This window comes from Brachyhypopomus gauderio, chromosome 16 (assembly GCF_052324685.1).
Source record: "Brachyhypopomus gauderio isolate BG-103 chromosome 16, BGAUD_0.2, whole genome shotgun sequence".
In the NCBI taxonomy this organism is placed as follows: Eukaryota; Metazoa; Chordata; class Actinopteri; order Gymnotiformes; family Hypopomidae; genus Brachyhypopomus; species Brachyhypopomus gauderio.
This window is the reverse complement of record NC_135226.1, coordinates 20,377,145-20,390,884: the sequence shown is the minus strand read 5'-3', so window position 1 is coordinate 20,390,884 and position 13,740 is coordinate 20,377,145. Positions and strand designations below refer to the sequence as shown.

The following is a 13,740-nucleotide window of genomic DNA, read 5'->3' as shown; positions in this document are numbered from 1 at the left end:
AGGCTCTTCGTAGTTCCAAACATCATGTGCAGAAACTTGTTGGTTACACCCCCGTCACACCCCTGCCACACCTCCGCTACACCCCCTCACACCTCTGCTACACCCCTGCTACACCCCGTCACACCCCTGCTACATCTCTGCTACACCCCGTCACACCCCTGCTACATCTCTGCTACACCCCGTCACACCCCTGCTACATCCCGTCACACCCCTGCTACACCTCTGCTACACCCCGTCACACCCCTGCTACATCTCTGCTACACCCCGTCACACCCCTGCTACATCCCGTCACACCCCTGCTACACCTCTGCTACACCCCGTCACACCCCTGCTACATCTCTGCTACACCCCGTCACACCCCTGCTACACCCCCTCACACCCCTGCTACATCTCTGCTACACCCCGTCACACCCCTGCTACATCCCGTCACACCCCTGCTACACCTCTGCTACACCCCGTCACACCCCTGCTACATCTCTGCTACACCCCGTCACACCCCTGCTACACCCCTGCTACACCCCCTCACACCCCTGCTACACCCCGTCACACCCCTGCTACACCCCTGCTCAGGGACACACCAGGCGTCTCATCCTCCTTCGTGGGGAACGCTGGCGTTTCTCAGCAGTGTTTCATTCTGTGGTGAAGTGCATTGAAAAAAGAATCACGCAGATCCTCCCCCTGTCAGTGGCATTAAAACAACATCAACCATCCAGGCCGCCGTGGACGTAGAGAGGTGAATTTTAGGAGTCGACAGTGTAGTTTAGAACTGTCCCTCAGCTGCCTGCTACTTGCCCGACTAGACCACTTTCATTATTGAAGAGGAGAAAAAGAGAGAGAAGGTGAGAAACACAGAGAAGCAAAGCTATTTTCTCGCTTGTCAAGACGAATGGTTGTCCGCAGGTGGCCAGGTACAGCGGTGCTGGGCTGTGAAGTGACTGTTTAAATGCAGCTGATCTGTTGCCTTCCCGGCCGCTCACAGTTTAGGTCCTGCCCCAGCCTGCCAGGGCGGTGGTGGGTGGTGGTGGAGGTGGAGGCCGTTCCACTCACCCCCACCTCCGCGCCCCTCACCCTGGGCATGTTCTCACACGGTTCCTCGCCTGTTCCCCGGGGTACAGTGAAGAGGAGCATCTGCTGTTAGATGTTTTCTTTGGGTCAACGCGTTGTTATTCATGCCTGAAATACCAGGGTCGAACCGTTAGCCACGGTCTCGAGCCACACGCTCGAGCATAGCCATCGCAGGCCAAAGTGGTTTGGCCGTTAACGTGGGCAAGGCGTGCGCAAGACACCTGTCTCGTTACTACACACCTGTCCTCTCCCCCGGCCCCTCAGGGTGGCGAATGTTGCCGGCTAACGTTTCCCGGCTAACGGTTCCCTGCTAACGGTTCCCCCTTTAATCACTCTGCCGCGTCCACGGATCGATGCGAGCATCAACTCCCAAACCGCCATGTCCAGTCGCTGGATCAATTGAGGTACTTCCACCACCTGAGCGCCATTAGCGTGAACATCTGTCTCAGACTAATATGCGGTGTGTCCTCGCGGTGAGCTAGAAAGGGGAGGAGCTCTGTAGGGGGGGTGGTGTGGGCGGCGGCCTCCGAGACCTGACCGTTACGTTAAGCGCATGTTAAATACGTGTTAGCGGGGATGCTCTCCTTTGCTGAGAGGGGTGGAGTGTTCAGGCAGCCGCTGTGCCCTTGTCCCCTAATGATTCTAGTTTTTATGGTTGCAAAAAAAAACCTGCCATTTCTAGGCACTGCCACAGGACGCCTCAAACACCACAGGACACCACAAACACCACAGGACAACGTATAGACCTTACGGAAACGTGTGTAAACTCCCTTCCCTAAATACTGCAGGACTTTTACATGCAGACGGTTAACTCATCTGTTGCAGGTTTATAGTGCTTAACGAATAATAATAATAACTCGCTGATTGGTGAGCTCACAGTTAATCACCCAGGTGTCTGTGTGTTCGACAGCTGTGTTTGATCGTTGGTTCACAGGTGGGCGGTTGTGGCAGTGTGGTGAAATGGTAAAGAATGAACACCTTGTTAGGTTTGTGTGTCTAATGTGCAGACATGGGCTTACTAGTTCCGCAAGTACTGTTTTGCTAAACGTGTGAGGCTGAGAATGTGGTATGTAGTTCTAGGTTTGTAGTTGTGGGTTGAGGTTTTGCTTCTTGAATGTCAAGTTTCACAAGTTCAAGAGTTATTTTAGTCTGTAAGCAACCGTAAAAAAAAAAAACTTAAAAAAGAAAAACATTCTGTGCAAATGCAACAGCTCTAACGAGAAATACTGACATAGAACAACACCTGCAGCATGAATATTTGGAGGTGATTAATGTAAACTTCAGTGCAATGCACTCAGAACCTTTGTACATTTATACAGTAGCAGGCCATGGCGCCTTATTTCAGTGAGCTTAGCAAACGTCTGCTGATATAAACCCATTTACATTTACATACATCTTCATGACGCCGTATGTGTGACATTCCACTGGTTCGCACATATCCAACATGGTTTCACCAGCATCAACAGTTTCTGGTCCAGTACCACAATACTCACCCTTTTTAAAGGCCACTGAGGAGTTCTGGTTCTGGCAAAGCAGTGGGTTTAGCAGCTCCAGCACTGTTGAACATACCTCTCGCCCAGGTCATGAGGGGGGGGGGACGTGTGTCCAGACTGAGCAAAAATGGATGCTCCCTTCATGAAGACTCCTCGCTCACTGTCTTGCAAGACAGGACACGGTCTGTGGTGTGGACAGATCCACTTTTGACTAGGGGCTTTTATTCGTGCTACTGTTTTTGCTGCATTTCTGTCCTGTTTTCTTTTTAGAACATGACCAAACCTTTAGATTGCATAGATGTATTGACTGATTTTACAATGTGAAGGAGAGAAGCATATTTCTCATCTGTGGTCTGTGGTGTGTTTTTTGGTTAATATATTCATGTACTGTTACAATATCTCCAAACAAATGGAACCCAGGCTGTATAATTAGTGAAGCAGAATGTGAAGTGTTTTACATGTGGAATAGCACGTATGATTCAAACACCATCAGGTCATATCAACCCTGTGTGCACCCATAAAAATGGGTTTTTATGAGTTATTGTATAGATTTGAATGAAGTCCCTGGGATGTTCTGCCAATTGTGTGTGTGTGTGTGTGTGTGTGTGTGTGTGTGTGTGTGTGTGTGTGTGTGTGTGTGTGTGTGTGTGTGTGTGTGTGTGTGTGTGTGTGTGTGTGTGTGTGTTTGTGTGAGAATTGGGTGTAGTGTTTTGGCAAAATGAATGGTTTTGAGAATCGTGCTCGTGCAGTCGTAAGATCTCCAACAGCCCTAAATGGAAGAAGCACACAGGTCTTCATCGTCATCATCATCATCATCAGATCTGAGCGTGAATGTTACACTGTAGTAATGCAGCTCTCCACTGCATTATGTTCTCTCCCCCAAATACAGTACGAGACAAATTTAGGTCTGTCACCAACAACAGAAACCACATGTGAACTATAATAAATCTCATATGAAAGGAATAAAAGAGTTGATGTATAACGTCTGGGGCAAATATCCCCATAGTGCATGCAGTGTCATCTGCACTGTACCTGCAGTGCATACAGTGTCATCTGCACTATACCTGCACTGCATACCTGCAGTGTCATCTGCACTGTACCTGCAGTGTCATCTGCACTGTACCTGCAGTGCATACAGTGTCATCTGCACTATACCTGCACTGCATACCTGCAGTGTCATCTGCACTGTACCTGCAGTGCATACAGTGTCATCTGCACTATACCTGCACTGCATACCTGCAGTGTCATCTGCACTGTACCTGCAGTGTCATCTGTACTGTACCTGCAGTGTCATCTGCACTGTACCTGCAGTGTCATCTGCACTGTACCTGCAGTGTCATCTGCACTGTACCTGCAGTGTCATCTGCACTGTACCTGCAGTGTCATCTGCACTGTACCTGCAGTGTCATCTGCACTTTACTTGCAGTGTCATCTACACTGTACCTGCAGTGTCATCTGCACTGTACCTGCAGTGTCATCTGCACTGTACCTGCAGTGTCATCTGCACTTTACTTGCAGTGTCATCTACACTGTACCTGCAGTGTCATCTGCACTGTACCTGCAGTGTCATCTGTACTGTACCTGCAGTGTCATCTGTACTGTACCTGCAGTGTCATCTGCACTGTACCTGCAGTGTCATCTGTACTGTACCTGCAGTGTCATCTGTACTAAACCTGCAGTGCATGCTGAGCAGGTGACCACCCTGCTGCTGTGACTGCTGCCTTATTTGCCGTGAGCGTGTTGTAGATGTTGCCGTGTGTCTGGGCTCCTGCTGCTGGTCATGTCCTGCTCAAAGGTTCATGTCTTGTTTGTTCTCCACCTCTCTTCTCCGTCCCAGCGTGAGGTGGAGTCTCCGCCTCATCCCACTGTAAATACAGCCATGCACCATTTCTACACCGCTCCACTGTGGTTTTGGGCTCAGCTTGAATGTGTGAGCGTGTGTGCGCACGTGTGTGTGTGTGCGCGTGTCTGGGACGGGGAAGAACGTTGCGCTAAACACCGTCGTCTTCCTCGTAATGGTGCAGCATGGGTTTGTTTTCATGGCGTGGCGGCGTCTCTGTTTGAGGTGGCAGAGGGAATAAGAAATCCCCAGGTCCCCAACGAGGCTCGGGGGAGACCATTACAGCAAGCAGAACCCAGATGGAAGTGAAACCAATTGAATTTAGTCAACTGCAATTCTCCATCATGCTCTCCACATGAAGAAAAGAATGTGTGTGTGTTTTCTCCGCTGTGATGGAGTCTAGTGCGTGATGCACTCGCTGCTGTGGTAAGCAGTCGTGTGCTTAGCTCACTGTTTACTAGCGATAAGGTGAAGACAGTGAAGTGAAAGACATCTGATTCCCACGTTGGTCTCTGTATGTGGCCGTCTGACATGGTCTGAATGCTTTCAGTGCTTAAAAAGGGGTAAGATAGCAGAGGTAAGGATCTGTTTACTGCTGAGTCTATTCATCTCAAGCACACACTCTTCCTCTGTGTGTGGGTGTGTGGACGGTGGGCTGGGTGTGTGGTTGGGGAGCAGGGCGTGGGTGTGTGGTTGGGGGGGGGGGGCAGGGCGTGGCTGTGTGGTTGGGGAGCAGGGCGTGGGTGTGTGTTTGGGGGGCAGGGCGTGGGTGTGTGATTGGGGGGCAGGGTGTGGGTGTGTGGTTGGGGAGACAGGTGTGTGTAGGTGTGGGTACATGCATGCATATACATGTGCTCTTAACCAGATGCCTATTATATATCAGAGAGGCACTGACTGGACTGGACTGGACTGGACTGGACTGGACTGGACTGGTGAACTTCTTCTGCGTCTCTCCACAGGCAGGTGGTTAACAGGGATGTGCTGGTGCTGTGAGAGAGGAGGGCGGGATGATGTAGAGTCTGCTGTGGTGTGTGTGTGTGTGTGTGTGTGTGTGTGTGTGTGTGTGTGTGTGTGTGTGTGTGTGTGTGTGTGTGTGTGTGTGTGTGTGTGTGTGTGTGTGTGTGTGTGTGTGTGTGTCCGTGCTGCGCGGGGCTGCAGACGCCAGGTGATAAAGTTTGCAAAGCGGGAATTAAAGCAGGAGCCAGGGATGTAAACAATTATCCTCCGCACACGCGCGTGTGTGGGGCAGCTCTCTAGTGGCAGAGCCGGTGAGCAATCGCCTCCATTAATGACATTATTATTCCCCAGCTTCTAATGGCTTCCCTTAGCATGCACCCATGCCCCTCCCCCCTCCACACACACTCACACGCACACACACAGTCACACGCACGCACGCACACACACACACACACACACACACACACACACACACACACACATTCACATGCGCACACTACTGCAATCATCACAAGCTTTACACACCCACATATGTATAAAGACATGCAAACACACACACACACACCCGCACACTCACTGACACACGCACACATCATCACAAGCTTTACATGTATACAGACATGCAAACTCATGTAAACACACACATATACACATACACATCCGTGCATAGCACACAAACACATATTTATCTGTGCATAGCACAGAAACTCAAACATTGAGCCATGATCATTGAAGAGAAACTCAATTTTTCATTGTCATTATTTATTTCTTTAAAAAACAAGATCTATTGTTTCACAGGTAATAATAATTACAGCCCTTCGTCATAAGTGCCCCAGTTATGTTTTTTCCATTATTTTTATTTATTTGTTTGCCACAGGCTAAAGACAAGGCATGTGGCATTAATGATTTATAAGGCTCTTTATTTCATGTGAAGTATATACGTGCTTTTGATTAATTATATGGCAAAAGGTGTAAATAAAATTTGACATGGAAGATTCTAGTTTCTCTGTTGATCTCATACCTGGACTCTTTGATTTGATACCTGGACTTTTTGATCCAAAACCTCGACCCTTTGATTAGATGGATCAACCCTTTGATCAGATACCTTGATCCTTTGATCCCATTATTGGATCCTTTGATCTGATGCTTCGACCGTTTGATTCGATGCATAAACTGTTTGATCCGATGCATAAACTTTTTGATCCGATACCTTGATCCTTTGATCCGATACCTTGATCATTTGATCCGATATATTGACCCTTTGATCCGATATATCGACCCTTTGATCCGATATATCGACCCTTTGATCTGATGCCTCGACCGTTTGATTCGATGCATCAACCGTTTGATTTGATGCATCAACTGTTTGATCCGTTACCTTAATCCTTTGATCCGATACCTTGATCCTATGATCTGATACATCGAGCCTTTGAGCCGATGTCTTGGGTGTTGCTTGTCCCGCGTCTCCTGCCTATCGACTCAGTGTTACTCTGACCTTTCAGGACTTGGTGTGGATTGGTCCACAACTCACCTTCAGCTCAAGATATGTCTCTCCTGATGCTCTTTCGTGGTTCAAGAAGGTGGAAGTCACAACATCTGCTGGTTGTCTATGGGATAATGCAATCAAAGACATTAAAGGAACGTTTCTCCGCCGCTGATCTTATCTACTTGGTGACCACGAGAGCTGGTTTCGCCTGATCGCTGCAGAATCTCACCACTGTGAGTACTTCAGACGTTTGGGTGTAAGAAAGGCGATGAGGCCCCAGTCACAGACACAGATACGCCACCTGCTCTGATGCTCCTGGACCCATCACCTCAAAGTTAACTGCTGGTTCACAGGCTCTGCTAATTAATGTCGTCACGTGAACTGCACGAGACTTGTACTTCCTTGGCCTTAATGGAAGTCTAATTAAAAGCCGTAATTAGGCCATTCATTTAGTGGCCCAATTATTCTTTTTAAGTAAAGATAAGGAATCTGCATTTTAAAATGGGCCAAATAGCCAGTAGGGCTCAGAGAACGTCTCAGTCAGGGTTCTGGAAGTGTTCCTAGCTTATTTCTGCTCGTGTTAGTATAGCTGTTATTTATGAGGCTGTGAATAAGACTCTCTAGCCTGCAGGTACAACTGGCAAACAGCAGGTGTGTTAGAACACACAGCATTAGACAATATTGCTAACCTTGAAACCGCTTTTGTTTCCTTTTGTATTTTAGTAAGCTAGTAAAATGAATTTTAATCAGCATTAAAAATATCCTCCTGGCTTTCCCTGCAGCTGAGGGGGTCCTGGAGGATGGCAGAATACTAATGACTGGAGCGTTCATGCAGGTTCCACAGGTACGAGTCTCTGGACCCACACAGCTGAGCGAGCTTCAGAAACGCTTCAGGACGTTTAGAAGTCGTTATCCACGAAGCACTGGTGGTCTTTCGCACGGGCGCGGTGAGTTCAGGTGGCGGGGCTCCGTGTGGGGCTCCGTGTGGGGCTCCGTGTGGGGCTCCGTGTGGGGCTAAGGAGGCTAAGGTTGACGACGATGTGATGATGTGCAGAAGGGGCTTCTGCCTTTCCTGCCCCCCTAATTACCCCCTCTGCTGTTCTTTGTGGGGTGATTAATTGTGGATGTAGCTGAAAACCCATGCTTCTGCGTGGTCTCAATTAGCACTGTTCATATTCAGAGTATTTATTTGCATATTTGCACATTTATTTATAAGGTGTTTTTTGGCTACATTAGCCCCTTTATAGAGACACTGTAAAAATATTAGTGCAGTAAGTGTAGTTATATAAGGAAAGAAGCTCTGTTGTGGTCAGCATGTGTCTCAGTAAAGTCCAGCAATATCTCCGACAGACCAGTGTCTTAGTAACATCCCCTAGTGTCTCGGTAATGATGTCTCAGTAATGTCTCCCGTAGTCTTTCAGTAACGTTCTCCGGTGTCTCAGCAGCTTCACGTTTCTCATGCCGTTCGGATCGCGGTTAAAGGGTGTGGTCCTTGGCACCGGCACCATCTTGGTTCCACCCACTCGCCGCACGAGAGCTCGATTAGCTGCGTTTTACTGTAAACACCTCCAGGCGTCCCTTCAGCGGGCAGCAGATGGCACTGCTGTGTTCTCCCTCCTCCTGGTGCTCCATCACTGGGTGGAGGAGAGCGTGATGTGGGGACTGAGCTCCAGGTCTGGACATACAGCAATATTGTTCTTTCATGTTGGCTAACAGGTGTCCGTCACCACGCACGAGCTGATGAATGAATCACGTTGTTCGGTTTCATCCGTGTCATCTCTGCTATGCCACCCATGGCTGAAATGTGATCGCCTCCCAATTCCGGCATTACTTTGCCGTAGTTCATGGTTAATTTACATCTAACCAATTAAGGGAAACCCTATTATGTAGCAGTTAAAGCAGTTATGGGTGGTGCAATCGTCCGTTTGATCAGACGTCAGAACTCGGAGTCTGATTAGGTGTGAGATGGTGTGTCAGTCTTTGTCTCAGGTGGAATTAATGGTGCATAATGTAATGCACTATAATTTTAAAATTGCATTCCACAATGCTCGCCTTAAAATTTCATTAGCACCTTCACACTGTTTTGCATTCACTTTGCTTAATAATTGATCAAGTCTGTTCTGTGCTGTGGCGGGGGGGGGTTTTGTTATGCCCATAAACGAAGGCTGTGTAGAAGACACAGTCTGAGGTCTGCAGGCATCACTGCGTCACGGCTATAAACCTTGAATTCAACTGGCATATTCAGATGGAACTGTTAAAGGGAGCTTGACACCGATTAAACTTAAAGACCTGCGTGAACATGAGTGTGTGTGGGTGTAAGGAGACATCTCCCGTCCTGGCCTGCGTCTGGTGTGGTCAGGAGGCATCAGACCGCGTGGAGTCCCACGGTGTAGCATCCCAACGACACCCCCCCCCCCCCCCCCAGCAGCTGAGTGTGAGCGGATATGACGGCAACTCACAGACACAGACACACAAACACACACAAACACTCACATACACACACACACACACACACACACGCACAGATAGACTCACGTACACGCACTCACACTCATACACACACACACACAAACACTATCATACACACACACACAAACACACACATACTCACATACACACACACTCACATACACGCGCACACACACACACACACACACACACACACACGCACACATACTCACATACACACACACTCACATACACTCACATACACGCGCACACACACACACACACACACACACCCTTCAGGAATTCTCTCCAGTGCTGTGTTGTTCCTTGTCTTTTCCCCAGTACGCTGCTTTGATGTGTGTGTTTGTGTCTGGGCTTCTGTGTTCTGTCCCACTGCCCTCTCAGACGTGAGCGGGGTGGGGTGTCTGGCCCGCGGGTGGAGAATGACCCTCCTGTGCGGGAGACACAGAAAGAAATTTGCCCCGCACCACTGATGCGCTGTGTGCCTTTCAGGCGGAGTTGACGCTGACAAACACACCAGGGGGAGGTGCTTTTACAAGCCCCGCCCCCTCCCCCGCCAGAGTTATTCATTTTAGAGCATATTTGTCAGCACTGGGGTATTAATACATGAGCGCTGGAACTACAGGAGGAGACATATTACATGGTGTGGTCATTAATGAATGGAGCACGGTTGTAGATATGACGCCACCATAAAATATTGTTTTAATTATTCCTCTGTGAATTAGGTTCATAAGTGAGACCCAAATCTATGTTTCCCTTACTAAGTGCATTAGCCCTAATTTAACTCGTGTATATTGTAATTGAATTACCTTCTCCCAAAAGCACATTAAAAAAGTTAAGATGTGGCTAGCCACACTAATTGCTCTGCAAAGATTAAGTACACTCACCCTGACATATAGCATTGCAGCAAATCGTAATTTATTACCTTTAAATAAACCTCAGGATACTTATGGCCATCGTTAATGGACCTCGGCTTTATTTGTCTTGCTGTTCTGTTCAGTAATACCGTTCCGATGCCGTTCTGTTGAAGCCGTTTGCCAGTACGTTTCCTAGAAGGCCTATGCATTCCTGATGGGTTCTTTCACTCTTTTTATATGCTTCTGTAATCTTCTCTCAATGAGTGTGTTTTTTTTCAGCACATTCATTGATTCCTGTGTCTAAACCTCGTCCTCGTTCTGAGGTGAGAAGATGAGTGGTAGAGTAACACCTCAGCACCACAGTTTACTCACAAGCCAGAGAGTGTGCAACAGCTCTGGGCTCACTACTACTGTCTGGCTCTGGGCTCACTACTACTGTCTGACTCTGGGCTCACCACTGCTGTCTGACTCTGGGCTCACTACTACTGTCTGACTCTGGGCTCACCACTGCTGTCTGGTTCTGGGCTCACCACTGCTGTCTGGCTCTGGGCTCACTACTACTGTCTGGCTCTGGGCTCACCACTGCTGTCTGGCTCTGGGCTCACTACTACTGTCTGACTCTGGGCTCACCACTGCTGTCTGGCTCTGGGCTCACTACTACTGTCTGACTCTGGGCTCACCACTGCTGTCTGGTTCTGGGCTCACCACTGCTGTCTGGCTCTGGGCTCACTACTAATGTCTGGCTCTGGGTTCACCACTGCTGTCTGGCTCTGGGCTCACTACTACTGTCTGGCTCTGGGCTCACCACTGCTGTTTGGCTCTGGGCTCACTACTACTGTCTGGCTCTGGGCTCACTACTACTGTCTGACTCTGGGCTCACTACTACTGTCTGACTCTGGGCTCACCACTGCTGTCTGACTCTGGGCTCACCACTGCTGTCTGGCTCTGGGCTCACTACTACTGTCTGGCTCTGGGCTCACCACTGCTGTCTGACTCTGGGCTCACTACTACTGTCTGACTCTGGGCTCACCACTGCTGTCTGGCTCTGGGCTCACTACTACTGTCTGGCTCTGGGCTCACCACTGCTGTCTGACTCTGGGCTCACTACTACTGTCTGGCTCTGGGCTCACCACTGCTGTCTGACTCTGGGCTCACCACTGCTGTCTGACTCTGGGCTCATTACTACTGTCTGACTCTGGGCTCACTACTACTGTCTGACTCTGGGCTCACTACTACTGTCTGACTCTGGGCTCACCACTGCTGTCTAGCTCTGGCTCACCACTACTGTCTGGCTCTGGGTTCACCACTGCTGAGGTTTACTATGGATTTGGCATTGTGGATGTTATTATTCTTTTAGATTTATATTATATTTATATGTATTGGCTCTCGTCTGGTAAACATTTGTAACAGGCCATCTTCTAATAGCCAGTGCCTAATGTGGCTAATGTGACATTATGAAAAGACCAAACCAGACTTGCCTGGCCAGACACAAGAAATGACCAAACTGTGAGCAGCGTAACCGTGCGCCTTCAAAGACGGTCCATCAGAAGCCAGACCTGCCGTGTCCTGGGAGGCGGAGAGCGTTCGGCAGGACCGGCTCCTGCAGATGAGCGATTACGCCAGCGCCGTGCGGGTCAAGCGGCGTGTCGGCAGCACATGACGGACAGTGTGTGGGGAGACCAGCCGCCCCCTCCGACTGGACCGCTGAACCACCACCGCTCAGACAGGACGCCTGAGTCACTGCTAACCTCCTGCTTGCCCTAAAGATGTTGCACTGGAGACGAGGATTCTCTCCCTCTCTCATTCTCTCTCTGTCTTTCTCTTTTTCCACTCTCACTCTCTCCCACTCTCCCTTCATCTTCTACTCTATCTCTCCCCCATTCTTTCCTAATTATTCTCTAAGTCTCCAACTCTGTCTTCTCTCTCTCTCCCTCCCTCTCTCTCTCTCTCTATCTCTCTCTCTCTCCCTCCCTCCCTCCCTCTCTCTCTCTCTCTCCCTCCCTCTCTCTTCTCTCTCTCCCTCCCTCCCTCTCTCTCTCTCTCCCTCCCTCCCTCTCTCTCTCTCTCTCCCTCCCTCCCTCTTTCTCTCTCTCTCTCCCTCCCTCCCTCCCTCTCTCTCTCTCTCTCTCCCTCCCTCCCTCTTTCTCTCTTTCTCTCCCTCCCTCTCTCTCTCTCTCTCTCTCCCTCCCTCCCTCCCTCCCTCTCTCTCTCTCTCTCTCCCTCCCTCCCTCTTTCTCTCTCTCTCTCTCTCCCTCCCTCCCTCTCTCTCTCTCTCTCTCCTCTCCCTCTCTCTCTCTCTCTCCCTCTCTCTCTCTCTCTCCCTCCCTCTCTCTCTCCCTCCCTCCCTCTCTCATCTCTCTCTCTCTCCCTCCCTCCCTCCCTCTCTCTCTCTCTCTCTCTCTCCCTCCCTCCCTCTTTCTCTCTCTCTCTCCCTCCCTCTCTCTCTCTCTCCCTCCCTCCCTCTCCCTCCCTCTCTCTCTCTCTCCCTCCCTCCCTCTCTCCCTCCCTCCCTCTCTCTCTCTCTCTCTCTCTCTCTCTCTCTCTCTCTCTCTCTCTCTCCCTCTCTACCTCTCCTAATTCAGTTCACTATGCCTTACTGGCATGGCCATATTCAGTTACAGTATTGCTATAGTAGTATTATAGTGAAACAACATGAATGAACCGTTGCCATCAAGGAAAGTAAGAACTATTATAATAAACATGAAAGTGAAGATGTGAAATGTATATCATAATGTATTTATAAGTATATAAAGGAAAGAAAAACATATAAGGAGGAGAGGAAAAAGAAAGAAATAGATCAGTCATAGTGTTTACAAACAATATAGTGTGTGTGCGTGTGTGTGCATATGTGTGTGTGTGTGTGTGTGTGTGTTTGTGTGCATTCATATGCGGAAGTGCTGTGTTGTTTATGTTCTCCCAGTAGGGTGGGTACTTTGCTGGTATTAGATAAATACTTAAAGTTTGTGTGGATCAGCTCAAACTTTGTAAAGTAAAATTGGCATATTTGGCAAATGCTTAACATTCAGTGAGGAAGTGCAGCTCTGTGTCCACAGTGACTGCTGCACTGGTACCAGAGGCTGTGCTCTCTCTGCCATTACTTCTGGTTTTGGCCGGTGTGCTGGGCCAGGCTGCGTTCACTGATTCTGTCGTTTGTCAGCGTTGTTCTGTGTTTAACATCAGTCACTGTGAGCAGGTAGTCTGCTACACTTTACTGGCGTTTTAGGGCCAGATAGCACTGCATTTTGCTTTGTGCTTGTGTTTGTGTGTTCCACTGGGTGATGTAGTTTTGGTTTTGAAGCGCTATAATTTGGTTTGTTCTGATTGATTGTACCTCAGTGTGGTCATGATGTGGGACAGTGTTAGTGTTGGTTAGTGAGCTCAGTGTCATGACCAGCGGTGTGGGCACTCTTCTCTCTGCTCCGCTCCGCATTGCAGGGCTTTGTAGTGGTAGGAGTCAGGGTCACTGTTTTTTACATGTACCCAGTACCTATTTAATAATCCTTATTTTAATTTTGAGTAAAAGTGGTCACTGTTTTTTACATGTACCCAGTACCTATTTAATAATCCTTATTT

General features: G+C 48.9%; 1 protein-coding gene across 1 annotated transcript in view; it reads left to right on the top strand.

Annotated features, from left to right (window-relative positions):
• grik4 (glutamate receptor, ionotropic, kainate 4) overlaps nt 1-13,740 on the top strand; it is a 254,342-nt gene that overhangs the window by 123,784 nt on the left and 116,818 nt on the right. The gene's annotated exons all lie outside the window — the stretch shown is intronic.